Source organism: Larus michahellis, chromosome 2 (genome assembly GCF_964199755.1).
Source record: "Larus michahellis chromosome 2, bLarMic1.1, whole genome shotgun sequence".
Lineage (NCBI taxonomy): Eukaryota > Metazoa > Chordata > Aves > Charadriiformes > Laridae > Larus > Larus michahellis.
The window spans coordinates 165223179-165237285 of record NC_133897.1 but is presented as its reverse complement, the minus strand read 5'-3'; the positions used below and the strand labels follow the sequence as shown (position 1 = coordinate 165237285).

The following is a 14107-nucleotide window of genomic DNA, read 5'->3' as shown; positions in this document are numbered from 1 at the left end:
CAGCCCTCATTTATTGTGGTCAATAGTCTAGTATTTGTATTATTTTTAGCGAGGGGACGTTGCCCAGCAGAGTAGTTTAAAAATAACACTACTATTGAATTTGTTCTTCGTAATTTTTGCTTCCCGTGGAGTACTTCTCAGGCAGAGAGTGACTGAAGCGGTGCAGGGACTGGGTCTATCCACATAAAAACTGCAAATTTTCTCATAATTTCCGCTAGATGTAAATAAAACTGTTCCAGCTCTTCACCAGCCCTAGAGAAAGGGTGTTCTCTCCACTGCAGGGAATTACTGATAAACTTGACATTCCAGAAGCTCCATTGCCAAACTTTATGTAATATTTTATCTAAATTTCACATTTTATCTCTCCCACATGAACAATACTGCCTTCAAACACTTCAGTGATTAAACCTCTCAGGTACCATATTACAGCAAGCCATAAGATAGGAACTCTGTGCACAAAACATTGGAAATTAGATTTTTTGTAATAATGTGTATTTAGAAAAAGTTAAATATGTTAAATATGTTAAAAGTGAAAATGTTTTGAAACTTTACAACTCACAAAGAGGAATCCAACTGTAAGACTGAACACATGCCTCTAAGATCAAAATGGCAACAACTGTCAAATTAATAACTAATTTTATTAAAAGATGAAGTTTTGTAAAAGAAGAGTACTCATTTATACCATGACCCAGTGGTGCTTAAAAGACACTAGAATGTTATACTGTATTATGGCTAAAATGTTAAAGGCAATTTGACTTTAACAGAACAAAAACTTCAGAACTGATTTTAAAAATCTATCAGGTTCAGTCTCAGCTTTATAACACGGCTAAGTAACACTGCGCGTGGCTTGGCAAACTGGAAATGGAACTGGAAGCTGGGTACTGGAGGGATTTTCAGGAAGTTGTTTCTCTTTTTCTACCTAAAAATTTTGGAATTCTTTAGAAATCCATTTAGCATATAACACAGTAAATTCAAAACTTCTCTAAAATGTACTGTTGTTTTAATTTAGAGCGGATAATACCACAGTGAAATCCTATTTTCTGCACTAGTTCTGTATACCCTTTGCATTTACTCTATGTGTATATTATACGCGTGCACAAACCATGTTATATTAGGGTAGTTGGTATAATCTGGTCCTTAGCAAAGACAACTGCTTTTCAATGTACTAGAAAGTACATGGAAAACTTCTAATTGTTCTTGAACTCTCACTTCTGAAATACTATAATGATTGACAGAGACTTGATACTCTTTAAAGAATACAGATAAACATATAAACCTGGAGCCTACAAGTGGTCTCTCGCTACAGGAAGGGTGGGAGAGGTCTAGGTGCGAAGTAGCCCAGATGTTAGCATCTGGAAGAAACACTGCCACCAGCACCCGGTTCTTTGTTTGCCTTCCCAGGCATTCCCAGGCATTCCAACCGGTGGTTCCGTAGCTGACCCTGAGTTTCTGAGCTAGTCACTGGAACACCTTGATATGCTCAAGGAGCTTTTTTCCCTTAATAAATCATAATAATGAAAAAATATATAAATATTCCCCAAATACGGTATGCTTCACAGAATATTTACATATTATTTACTTAAGGAAAACAATATTCTCTGCAAATATTAAGATTTTCCTTGGCACATAATGAGAAGCGAGGGACTTTATTCTTGACATCAACACCTGTGAGTTTCTGTTTTCAGACAAATGAGCTCCTCTCCTTACAGCAAAGAGCAACCAATATCTACCTCTACCGACAAGAATTTGCTTTTTAAGCATGAAATCTCTCAAATGTCCTAGCGGTCTTTTTTTATTTTGTATTTTTTACATATTTATTACTTATTCTTATTACATTTTGGTTGCATTTATCTGATTTAAATCATAGCGAAAGATAGCACTGGGGTAACTAACAGGAGCTTGAAAAATCTCTCCACTTGTTACACCTGCTTGGTCAATAAACAAAGCAGCTCAGACTGTAACTAGCTTAACATAAACAGATTTTTTTTTTTTTTTAAAGTCTGATGCAGGAGCTGATTTAGCAACATCAAAACAGTAAGGAAATCTTTGCTTCTCCGTTACACACAACCCTAGTCCTTCACTGGAACTGTAGGAGGTTTTTTCCTATGATACAGATAAGAGGGTTGGGAAAACAACCGTGCGAAGGAAGAGAAAAACGCCTGGCTCACACACTTTGCCTTCAATGTTCAGGCAGCTTCTACCTCTTTTCTGAACCTCTCCTGACCGTAACTCCCAGTATCTCCCTACAGCTACGCAATCACCATGTCTGTTTTACAGACCAGAACTGGAGGCATCAAAACACGAAATGACATTAAACCCCGCATGAAGTTCATAGCAGAAAAAGCCACTTAACACTGCACTGCTTCTTCCACCCAGGAAACTATGTGACAGTTAAATATGCGGTCTGTGTATTATGCTGATAAGTAATACTCTTACAAAGCTAATATTGTGATGTGCAAAAAATACGTTTCTAAATAAATAATAAGAAATAATCCACATCTGATTTACAAGGCTTTTTCCCCTCCTGCATACCACAGCAGCCAGATAACTTTCTAGAGAGGCAGACACCCATAGGAAAGAAATGTCTGCCTCTTTTAGAACGAGAAAGCCATAATTTGGTACACTCCTCTCTTGCTGTTCCGGAAGCAGCCTTTATTCAATGCAGTAATTCTGTTAAAAAGCTAAATAGCCATACTTTTAAAACTGCTTCAATAAAAATTACTATTACAGTTTTTCCTTTTTGGGGGGAGAATAAAATTTTCAAGAACAAATTCTGGTGAAAAGCTGTGTTATAAATGATTCAGCTGCTGTCAATTCACTTTTCTATAACTAATAGTGGCTTTGATGCAAGGATGTTAGATTGCCACAAAGAACAAAAATCTTTGTGCAAACTGAAATGCATCTGGCTGCAATCTTTCTGTTATAGCAATTGTTTTCAGAATAAAGGAACCCAAGAGAGATATTTGTGTTTTTCAGTGCTTGCTACATCAAACTGAAATGGCAGACAACATGGGGATATATAAGAATACAATTGTTAAGGAATGTGGTCTATTCTTCAGAGGTTATTGTAAAGTATGAACTCGCTCCTACATGTACCGCAATCAACTCATTTAGTCCTCAAAAGCAAAACACACTGATTTAAGTCAAACTACACATTTTCACTCTTACCTTTTTTTGTATGCAATATTCTTCCTACAAAGTAAATAAACTCAAGTGTGGTATTGAGATAGTCAGATACAAAGGCACGTCACAGAACACCTCCAAAAGATGCGAAGTTGTGCCCGTACTGAGCAAACTAGCAGGCAGAACTGTGTGTGTAACACAGAAAAGAAGACAATACAGAAAATCTCTCTTTTTCTATACTGCAAATACATACACGCCAGTGAATGTCAGCCAGTGTACTGAAGGGATAAAGAACAGGATATTCACGAATTCAACAATCCTGCAAAGTAAGTATTTTCCAGTGCATCACTGTCTTCTGAACATATCTGCTATGATAATTAGCTCCATATTTTATCCCTTACAGAGGTTCTCTTCAAAAACTTTGTGCAAGAGCAGCATCCTTTCCCTGCAGAATCCTAGAAGAGAATAAATGATCAATTTTTAATTAGGCAACTGAAGAGCAAGGACCTGAGCTCAAGAAAATTACAATCCTCTTCTATTCCATTTTTATTCCACTTTCAAAGCAGCACAGGATGAACAAATTAGAGGAATGACAGAAGCTTCCTACCTCCTGGCTGACTTAAATTGATGAGGTCACTCATTCAGTGGTTCCCAAGTAATGACTTCATGTAGACAGCAGGGACTCTCTATGCAGCCAGCGTAAAATGAATTCATACAGGTCAGCAATATCTTGCCTATAACTTAAAAAACCCTCTTTTTAACAAGAGGAAAATGTAATGCAAGGGGATTGCCTCTGAAACAGGATACAGGATAGGAAGATTCACCCCACCCCAGAAGTTGTAGAATGTGTCCTCTTCACCGTGTCCCACAATGCAACACAGCGCTCAAAGCCAACCATGCCTGGTCCAGCGGAGCGATTGGAGCCCCCATCCCCTGCTCTTGTGTTAGAGAAGAGAGAATCAGTAAATTTCCAGGGCAAAAACTTCAGAGAAGACGAGGAGAACACTGTAACTCAGAGGAAAGGCATATGGAACAAGTACTAGTCCTGCATCCCACTCCTGCAATCCAAATCAAAGTAGTATCAAAGTCTTCACGATTCTGGGACAGATTCCAAGATGACCGGTCACATTGTCTCGTCAGAACTCCTTCTGCCTAGAAGTAAAAATTAGGTTGATAACAAAATTGTGATACTACAATTGAATAAACAGAGACTGGGAAATAAAACATTAGAAGAATCAATATTCACATATATTCAAAATCATTCACTGACTATGACTGACTATGGTCAGTAATGACCATAAATACCCACAGAAAATAGTCTCCGTACTTAATGTATTTGGTTTTGTGTTTGAAAAGAAATCTACAGAAAATTATTCTCTGACATCTCAAATGCCATTTAAAGTGGCCAAAAGGATTGCAGACAGCAGATTTTTTTTTGCCGTTTGCTCAGATGTTGAAGAAAATATGAAAGAAAAAAAGGCAAGTTTTTCCAAATATGAACCTTTTAAACGATAGGTGTTCAGAACATTAGTTAACCTTATCATAAATGGACTTAACACAGTCATAAAATAAAATAAAGATGTAAAAATATTCCCCACCAATCATCCCAGCCCTCGTTGCTGGCAGGACGGATGTCCCATGGGCCCAGTGTCACCCTGCGGAGATCAGGAGGATTAGATCTATACATTCACATCTGCCTGCCGTAACTGTGTTGAAATTTGCATTAAGTACAAGAACTCCTTTGATCAAAACATCGCATACATTTTACACATCAAAAAGCTCTACAGAAAAAGTGTAAGCTCACCAAAGCAGCTGAAGGGATTTGGGGAGGGATTTGACAGAGAACAGAGTGATGACGCTACTGTCACAGTTCCTGCAAGAAGCTGACTTGATCTGATTAGTGACAAAGAACCAGAACTGCGTAAGGACAAAATAAATAATAAAAAAAAAAGGATTTTTTTCAATACCAGTTTGACTAAATGAAAATATAAGGATTGCGAGTTGGCTCAGAATTGAAAGAGATAAAAGTCTATATTTTTATGAGGAAAGCCACCAAGTTCGCTCCTGGAACGTAAGCACCATCCTTGGCTGTCCCAGAAGCCAGCCCCACTAAGAGCGCTGAATCCCCTCCTCCTCTCTTGAGCCTTGCTGAGAAAGTGGGCAGCACAGCTCGAGGCATCCAAATGGTAGAAAACTGCAGAAGTCAAAGAATTCAAGGGTTTCTGAATGTCCATAGGAACTCCATCCCTTTATGCTGTGTGATCTCAACAGAATGCAATTGTAAAATATATGGTTTGATTGGGCTCAGCTAAGAGTTTGACTGAGATCTGGTTGGCAAAAAAAAAAAAAAAAGTTTGATTTCTATCATGGAAGACAAAATAAAATGAGAAGAAAAGACTCTCTGATGGGAAGTACAGCCCTTTAGGATAGACCATGACTGTTACTTTCCATGCCATCACACTAGGGCTCCGTCTGAGAGTCTCCTGGCTCTCTTGTGCTTTTGTACCAACCAGAGAATTAATCTCTCCTCTAATTTTTAATTTCCATTTCTTCCTTGGAACCAGTTAATTAAGCCAACGTGGGACCTTTCCTTTCTTTCTAGAAATTGAAGCTACCAGTCAGGACAGAGATTTTGTTTGATTCTCTAAAAAGGTAAATAAACTTCTTGGTCCCATGCTTCCACCTAGTCACCCTGCTGGAAGGCCAGGTAAGGTGGTCTGCGTCACCGTTCTGGTAGCAACGCTGCAAACACACACCAGAAAACGGAACAGAACACAGTGGGAGTGTTCCCTTGCTGCCATGCTTGTTTTTAGCCAGTTATATTCAGAAAAAAAATTGTCTTGTTTTTGTTTTGTTTTGGGTTTTTTTGTTTTGTTTCCCACTGGGAAATCTAGGAAGTTATTACGCTGCTTCTAATTAACACATTAACATTTGCTTTGGAGGTTTTAGTTAATAACAGCAACCGATCAAGTGGGTCCCCCAGCTGCTAATTAGTTTTTTCCCCACCAAATTTTCTACCTGAAATTTCCTTCCTGATCCCACGCAATTTTGCTGATTTCCCTTGAAGCTTTTCTTAAGAATTTCTTTGTGTTTTGTTTTGTTTCGTTTTTTAAATAAATTAGAAACACCTCAACTGGTGACTTTGCATTCAGCTTCTACTCTAGATACTGCCCAGAAATGACAATATAATGGTTTGCCTTTTTTTTTTTAAATGCAGAGAGAAGCAAAGACATGCATATTAACATTATTAACATTTTGGTGCCTTTAATTGTTCAAGTCTGTACCTTCCAACCATGAGGCTGCACACACCACTGTGCCCCTAATTGCTGTAACGCTCGTCCTCCATCTGTTTGGCGTTATTCATTGTTCAACGTAGGACCTGATCCCTCAAGGTAACGCACGCCGCTGACCCGACTGATTAAATATGAAAACTCTATATAAAAACTCCCACATGAGAAAAACTTGCAGCATCAGGTTTGCAGCAGGTTTTAACTCTGACAAGATGGGCATTGTCGTTTTATTTCTACCTACTTATAAAATAGGAATTTACTATGCACTTTTCCTTCACTGGTGTCAGGGTACTATGCAGACTGCTTATGTATGCAATTGGAGACTTCTTTATCTGGGGTTGATTGAAATGATTAAAACAGAAAAGCTCTTACGATGAAGAATGTTACTATGTATTTTGTGAAATATTTAACATCTTGACATTTTCCCTTTTTTTTTTTTTTACAAATCCCTCCGCATTTCATTGTCACAGCTTGAAACAGCCCTGCAGTTCAGAGCTACCTGTCTCCCATCAGCCTGATCACAGAATCACAGAATCTTCATGGTTGGAAAGGACCCTTAAGATCATCGAGTCCAAGCAAACAACCTACAATCTCTGCCACTAGAGCATGCCCTGAAGCGCCACATCTAGACGTTTCTTAAAAATCACTCTGGTTGTTTTAATGAATATTTACCAGCCTGCAGAAAAAGCTGAAGATGCCTGACTGCAGCTGTGCTCCAAAGCGCCAGAAAGAACTAGTTCTCTTTACAGCCATTAGCCCCAGCTCCATCACTTAATAAAAGGAAAGACAATACATGCTACACTATAATGGAGTTTCCTACCCTTTTTATTTATACCAATGCGGCACAGGTTTAATAACCACTGTAAATTAAATGAGATAATGGCATGGACTGAACAAATAATATCATTAGTATTAAACTGAATGTCTTACATCAATATTAATCATTCCATAATAAATTATAGGGGATAGTCTTTTTTCCACCTACCAACAACCTCTGTGTAGTCAGAGCGGGCAAGAAAATGATTTTACTTTTCCGCGCAAGTTCTCAAGAATCAGAGGAAAATAAGAACCTTAGAAGACAAAGGTGCAAGTCACAACTTATAAAAGTTTAGCTATGTAAAGATTTACGCTAGTTACCTAGGCTCTCCCATAGTCAATTGAGAAAAATAAGGGTGATCAGAGAGCGATTCATTGTATTCTCAACGGGTAGGATGGATGAGCTTCTGGAAGCACCTTTCTCATAGGCAATTAGTTTGGATGAGGCCCTGAAGTTGGAGGGGAAAAAAACACAGCAGAGATTCGAATCTAGATGCCTTGTCGTCCATAGAGAAGCCATGACTATTATCCTAGCCATGTCTCGTGAGTTTCCACTGAAACTATCCTTTTCGATAATCATGTAACTTTTCATTGGACATCACCACAGCTCCCCTCTCCCAGCTGAGAGCCTGAACCACCAGCTTTTACAGAACTTCCTCTACATTTGACTAAAAACTGCATTCTGTAACGTGAGAAAGATTTCCCAGTAGTGCTTTATCAAAATCAGTATGTTGCTGAAGGCTTCTCTTTTTACAAGCATTTTGCTGATGAAAGAAAGTAACAAGAAACCAACAAAAAAAAAATAAATCTCACCAGGACCTGAAACTGAAGCTTTTCAGGAATTGCTACAAACCATCAATTTGATATATTATTTTGGGCTTGCCTTCATCCCATTAAAACCAATGGGAAAGCTCCCAAGGACTTCAGGCAGCATACTTCTTTTCCATATGAAAAAGTGTAACTATTAAAAGATTGAGCAGAAATACAAGAATCAGATTCACCGTTCTACCATTGCTCTGGCTTCCCTCTGTCTACTCCATCAATCACCTGTGTATCTCTTCATAGTTTTTCCACCCGTAAGATGGAGAGAATGGGTACACTGATGTTGCCCAGAGGATAAAGTTATAAAAACACAGGAATAGTAATTATTTATTAGAGCAAGGACATTTTGAAAAGATATTGAGACGACGAATGTTTATTAAATCGGTATATAAAATCAATATAATATACTATGCGCGACAGGAAGCAGGCATTGCTCCTATCTTGTATGCATAGGATACAGGCCTGGAAAGGAGCTATTTGCTTTTAGGCCTGTTCATCCAGTGAATAATGCGTGAATTTGGCAACTCAAATACTGTCTCAGCTTTCCAGTGTAAAAAAAACAGGGATAACTATCTTCTTCACAAGTTCGCTGAGAGGCTAGAGCACTTTAACATCTTTGGTGAAGGCTGAGACAAAGGAGAAATGATTACTAATTGGGATCAAATGCTTGAAGGGTCATTTAGTGCAATTCCCTGCTACTGCTAACAACCATATCATATTTATGAAGCTCCATTTTCCCTTTCCAGTATTTATACCACCCCTTCCCTGTGTATTAATCAGAAAACATGCTCCTATTTTACTCATGCATTTCCTTCCATTCTTACTATCCCAGTCCTCAAGAGCATCGGATTTTTCCTGTGTGTTACTGTGAACATCCTCTTTATTGATGTCTCCCAACTTTCTGTCATCAGTAATTTTAATTAGCGCATTTCTACCTTTTCTGGCAAGAGCATCAATAGCGATCCCAAGACCAATAATTACAAAATAACTGAAATCATCCTTCCTTCCTTCCTTCCTTCATTTCTGCAGAGTGGTCCAGCTTCAGTAGAAAGGGTAGAGCGTGTCTGCTGTCCTGTCTCACCTACAGCCTGCTGGTTAAAGGACTCTCCCAAGAGAATGACAGGTTCAGGTTGGAATCTCTGGGGTTAAGGGAGTCACCAAGTCTCCCATTTTGTTAGTAGCTACTCTAATGGACAAGCTTTTCTATAAAAGATGGTTAGGAATGCTGTACTGCTGCTTAAAAGAGTTTCTAGGACTTATTTCTATATGGGGCTCAATGCATTTGTATCATGTTCAGAGCTTACCTGATGGATTGGCTCCTGCAGGGGGACATTTTAGGTGGGATTCACCTGAAAAACTGTATTTATGATGTAGGTGCCTACTTGTTCAGCACATCTCCCTTGGGTTTTCTTATGGTGCCTGGAAAACTAATAAGCACAGGGAAGTTTAAGAGCATGACCTGTCATACCCTAAAGTAAGCTACCCATGTTTGATGAGTCACATCCCAACAGCATTGACTGTATTGACTAGTTCTCCGCGGACTCTAAGGCAGCCCAGACAGCTGGCTCAGCTGCAGATACGTAAAACACCAAAGTGAAACGCATCCTACCTCCCGTTTCCAGACACCCTGGACACTTCCAGAGGGCAAGTTCGGGATCTGCTCATGCTCAGGCTGCCTCGAGCATGCAGAAGAGCAAAATCCGAGTTCAACTGCCATTAGAGGCAAGCGTTGGATTAATAGGGACTTTTAAAATGTCTATTTCAGGCTTAGGTTATTAAATATACTCAATGACTGACAAGCACGCAAACACTGTGGTCATATACAAGTAAATACGCAAGGATTTCCTTGAAAGAGAATATCCCAGCGTGGAAACAAGAGAAGAATTGTGCCACCGTGGAAATGAAGCAAGGCCCCATCTCCTCAGGGGAGCAGCTGCCTGTGTCTTTGATGTCCCTCAGGAGGGGACACCGGGGTCCCAATAAGGGCCACAGCGCCAGTCGGTGTGAGGCGCCGGGCAGCTGGGCCGCCCGGCCAGGGATGAAGGAGAGAGACGGCGAGGACACGACCTCAAGAGGCGCTTCTGGAGGACCGAGGGAGGAAAAGGGGTGAAACCTCCCCTCTTCCCGAGCCACCCGGGGAAGGCGAGCGGGAAGAGCCCCTGAAGGCCGGCGAAGGGACGGGACGCGCCCCGCCGCCATCGCCGCTGACAGGACTCCGGGGCCCGCGCCACCTGAGGCCCGCAGCCCGCGCCTGCGCAGGCGGGGCGGATCCCCCCTCCTCCGCCGCCCTTCCCGGTCGGGCTGACCCCCCTCTCCATCCCCCGCAGCCATGTTAGTGTGGGGAGCGGAGCGGGCGGGGAGGGAAGGAGGGAGAGGGCAGCCGCGCATCCCATGGTGCAGCGCGCCGGGAGGGCGGGGGAGCGGCCTGGGGTGGCCGGGGCGGGCAGGCAGGCGGGCGGGCGGCTGGCCGCGGAGAGCCAGCTAGAGCGGGGCGGCCTCGGCCAGCCGGCGCTGACGGGACGGTTCCTCCGCTTCTCCTTCCCCCCTCGCCTCAGCCGCCCCTCCGCCCGGAGGCGGCTGCCCGTAGCGCGGTGAGTGCTGGCGGCAGGGGATGCTTGAGGAGAGGAGGAGAAGGGGGGGGACGGAAGGGTGAGGGAGAGAGGAGGCCCCCAACTTACATATGGGGGCGTGAGGAGGCGGGGGGGGGGGGGAAGCTGTGTAGGGAGAAGGGGGCGTGCGTGGGGTGAGGGGGATCTGTGTGGAGAAAGGGGGTTTCTGTGTGGGGAAAGGGTGTTTGTATGGGGAGGGGGGGGCTGCGTGGTGAGAAGAGGGGCTGCGTAGGGAAAAGGTGTCTGTGTGGGGAAAGGGGGGCGGTGGGGAACACAGCGGCTTTTCCTTCCGTGTGCCCCCCTCCCCCGTCGGCCCCCTCTGCTCAGGGGAAGAGCCGCCCGTGCCTGGTGTGCCCCTCGGGAGGGGCTGGTTGGACACCGGGGGTGGGGTGGGGGGGTACGGGAGACACCCCCCTCACCCCCCACGGGGACACGCTTGTGTGCACACACGGCCGTGCCCACGGTGGGTGCCCGCAGCTGAGGGCAGCCCGCGGCCGGAGGGCTGCGGCCAGCCGAGGCGGGGGAACGCGGGTACGGGGAGGGTGGGCTTGGGGGGGTGCGGGCAGAGCCGCTTCCCTCCTCCCCGCGGCGCCTGCGAGGGAGCTTCGCCGTGGGGACGGGCGGGATGGGGGTGGAACGGGAGGAGAGGAGGCTGCGGGCAGAGGGCGGACGGTGCCCCGGGAAGAAGCCGGCCGTCCCCTCCGGCCTGCCAGCCCCGGCCGGCCCTCCCCGCTCCCACCCTCCCCCCCGGGGCCGGGGCGGTCCGGTCCGGTCCCACCGGATGCGGCGGGAGGCGGCCCGAGGTGCCGGTGGCGGCGGGGCCGCAGCTCGGCCGGGCGGAGCGGGACGGTCCGTAAAGTAAACAAAGGGAAAGGAAAAGGGAGGAGGAGGTGGTGGTGGTGTCGGTGTCCCCTCGCCGCCGGAGCCCGGCTTTGCCCCGGCCTCTCTCCAGGCGTGCCCGGTAAATCTGTGGTTGCCTCTCAGAGCCCGGGTGGGAGCGCGGGGGAAGTGGTTGAGGTTTCTTCTTTTTTGTGCGTGTTGGGGTTTTCTGGGGTTTAGTTTTCGGTTTTGGTGTGGGGTTTTTTTTTTTGGTTTCTTCTCCTACCGCACTTGCTGGAGAGCGGGGTGGCGTGATCCGAAGAGAAGCGGGGGCAACCTTTGGGGTCACATACACGGTTTCACCCGGGGATACCTTCCTAAATCTGTAGTGGAGAAGGTGAGCAAGTGCTCCTCAGCGTTGCTTTGGATCGACCCGGCTGGCGCCACCGAAGTTGGATTAAATAGAGGAGCCTTTGTGGTTCTTGAAGAAATTAGATTTTATTTTTTTTCCCGTTGTAAACCCGATTTTGGAGTACAGTGAAAATTTTACTTCTGCAGCTGTAACGGAGTATCTTTCTCCTGAAATCCCTGGGACTAATTTTGAAGCATGTGCTGTAGATTGCCAATTTTCACATCCATTCTCTTTCCAAACCTTCTTTACTTGAATGATGCTTTTTTGCAACGAGGGGCAGCCTTTCCCTTTGATTTCTCTTTTTTTTTTCCCCGTCCCCCGTCCCCCGGCCGAAAGACCGTTCACTGTATTGTTTCTGTGTGTTAGTTGACTTGCAGTCTGTCTTATTTAAGTGCTCAGAAAGCAGAGTTTATCCTGTAGGCCCTAGTACCAATGTTGGACTCTTGCAGTGTCAGCCTGCAGCTCAGTTTTTGGCAGTTTGACTAGGATAATAGCAGTGCTGTAGTAAATGTGTTGAACAAAAAGTTCACTTGAAAGGAGAAACGCTTGGGGATTCATATTGAAGTGTTTAATGTAAATGTTAGCTTAAAAGTGAAGTGGTATTGCAGTGTCCCTTAAAAATTCAGACTCCTTTGGCCTTTGGTTGTTTAATATCTCTTTTTTTTTTTTTTTTTTCCCCCTGTGCTATTTGGAAAAGTCCCACATTCCTCAAAGCTAATAAGCCTTTATCATCTCTGATTCTATTAAACCTGGGTAAGGTCAAGAGCATAACTGGATTGGGGCCAGAAAATATTAAATGTTAAATAGTTATTTGGAACAGCTTGTTATCTTACTGATGTTGTCCATGTCCAAAATTCCCCCACTTCCTTTCTCCACCCGGCTCCTTTTTTGTTACCTCTGAAATCAGGCTGTTATCCTAACTCGTATCTTTGTTGGAACACCTTTGCCTGTATGGTGTGATTTGCAGATGGAGGTCACAGCCTTTGGATTTCTTAAAGCAAGGTTTATGGCTAAGATTTTATAAAGAACGTGTTATGTGTACCAGTGAGATTGGAGCCTGTGTAATAAATTTAACAGACCTAAAATCTGGGGTACTGTTAACAAAATAAACAGCAAAAAAGAAAAGAGGGAGGAGACACTAGTTGCTGGGAAACACTTTCTCTCACAGGACTGTAAACTCTACAGGCTATTCAACAGGAGAAAAACAGTTCTGAAATTAATTTGTCTTTTCTGCTATTATGTCTTAAATCCAGTTTTTGTAGAACATGGCTTGGACTGATGTTTGTGTTGGTTGACCTTTAATTTTGCAGGAAGGTTAAAATGTACGTGTAAAAGGAAGATGGCATAGTACTTATTTGTCAAAAGCTCTATGCTTTTCTCGGCCTTAGGTGTTATTAAAAGTACTAAGCATGTGTAGATGACAGCAATCAATCAACTAGTAGTGTATTGGAGTACTTAATCCAGAACTGAATATTCTTAGAATAGCACTCTTGTGTCTTGGATGTGTAATTTGCTGAAATAGCTTTAAAAATGGTTTCAGCTGCTAGAGATCTAATGATGCAACTTTGCTTCAAAGTATGTTACATATTGTTGAAAAGGTGATTTTTAAAAAATATAATGGCTTACCACATGATGGTTAGTAGTTGAATGGGGGAAATCTTGGTCTTGTAAATTCCACCAAGCTAATAGATATTAGGGGGGGTGATAGGAGGAGAGAAAAGCAGGAGTGGTTTTGGGAGATTGAGTAGTAAACCAGGTGGCTTTGACAGTTAGGGGATTTTCTTATTATTTTTTTTAATGTGTATATAAATGCGGTGAGTTTTTATTTCTTGCCATTTGTATAACAAAATTATAATTTTTTTTCTTCCCCTGGTAGGCATTGCCATGTGCTGCAGTCTCGTATTTCGTGTGATGTAACATTCATAATAATAATACACGCTATTCCCATTCCTTTCCATATCTCTTAGGAATTGCAGAAAAGTCTTTTTCACTATGACAGAGAACTTTCTGTGTTTTCAAAGTGTAGTTTGGAATAGTACAAAATATAGTAGTACGTTGTGCAGCTGGTTGTTCTTAAATATATGTATATGTGCACACCTACAGGTTTTTGACAGCTACCTGCACTGCTGTTTAAACAAGAGTCATGTTTTGCAGAATATTGGTAACTATAAGTAGGTTGTAATTTTGCTGTAAAATCTGTATATTCAAATCTTATA

At 43.0% G+C, this 14107-nt stretch overlaps 1 protein-coding gene across 10 annotated transcripts in view; it reads left to right on the top strand.

The window, feature by feature from the left end:
• Window positions 1–10473: 10473 nt before the first annotated feature.
• The window catches only part of PTK2 (protein tyrosine kinase 2), a 222193-nt gene continuing 218559 nt past the window's right edge, over window positions 10474–14107 (top strand). For all 10 annotated transcript variants that reach the window (XM_074577925.1, XM_074577923.1, XM_074577920.1 and 7 more), the window contains exon 1: window positions 10474–10642. The gene's annotated coding sequence lies outside the window, so the exon portion shown is untranslated. The remainder of the gene's footprint in view (window positions 10643–14107) is intronic.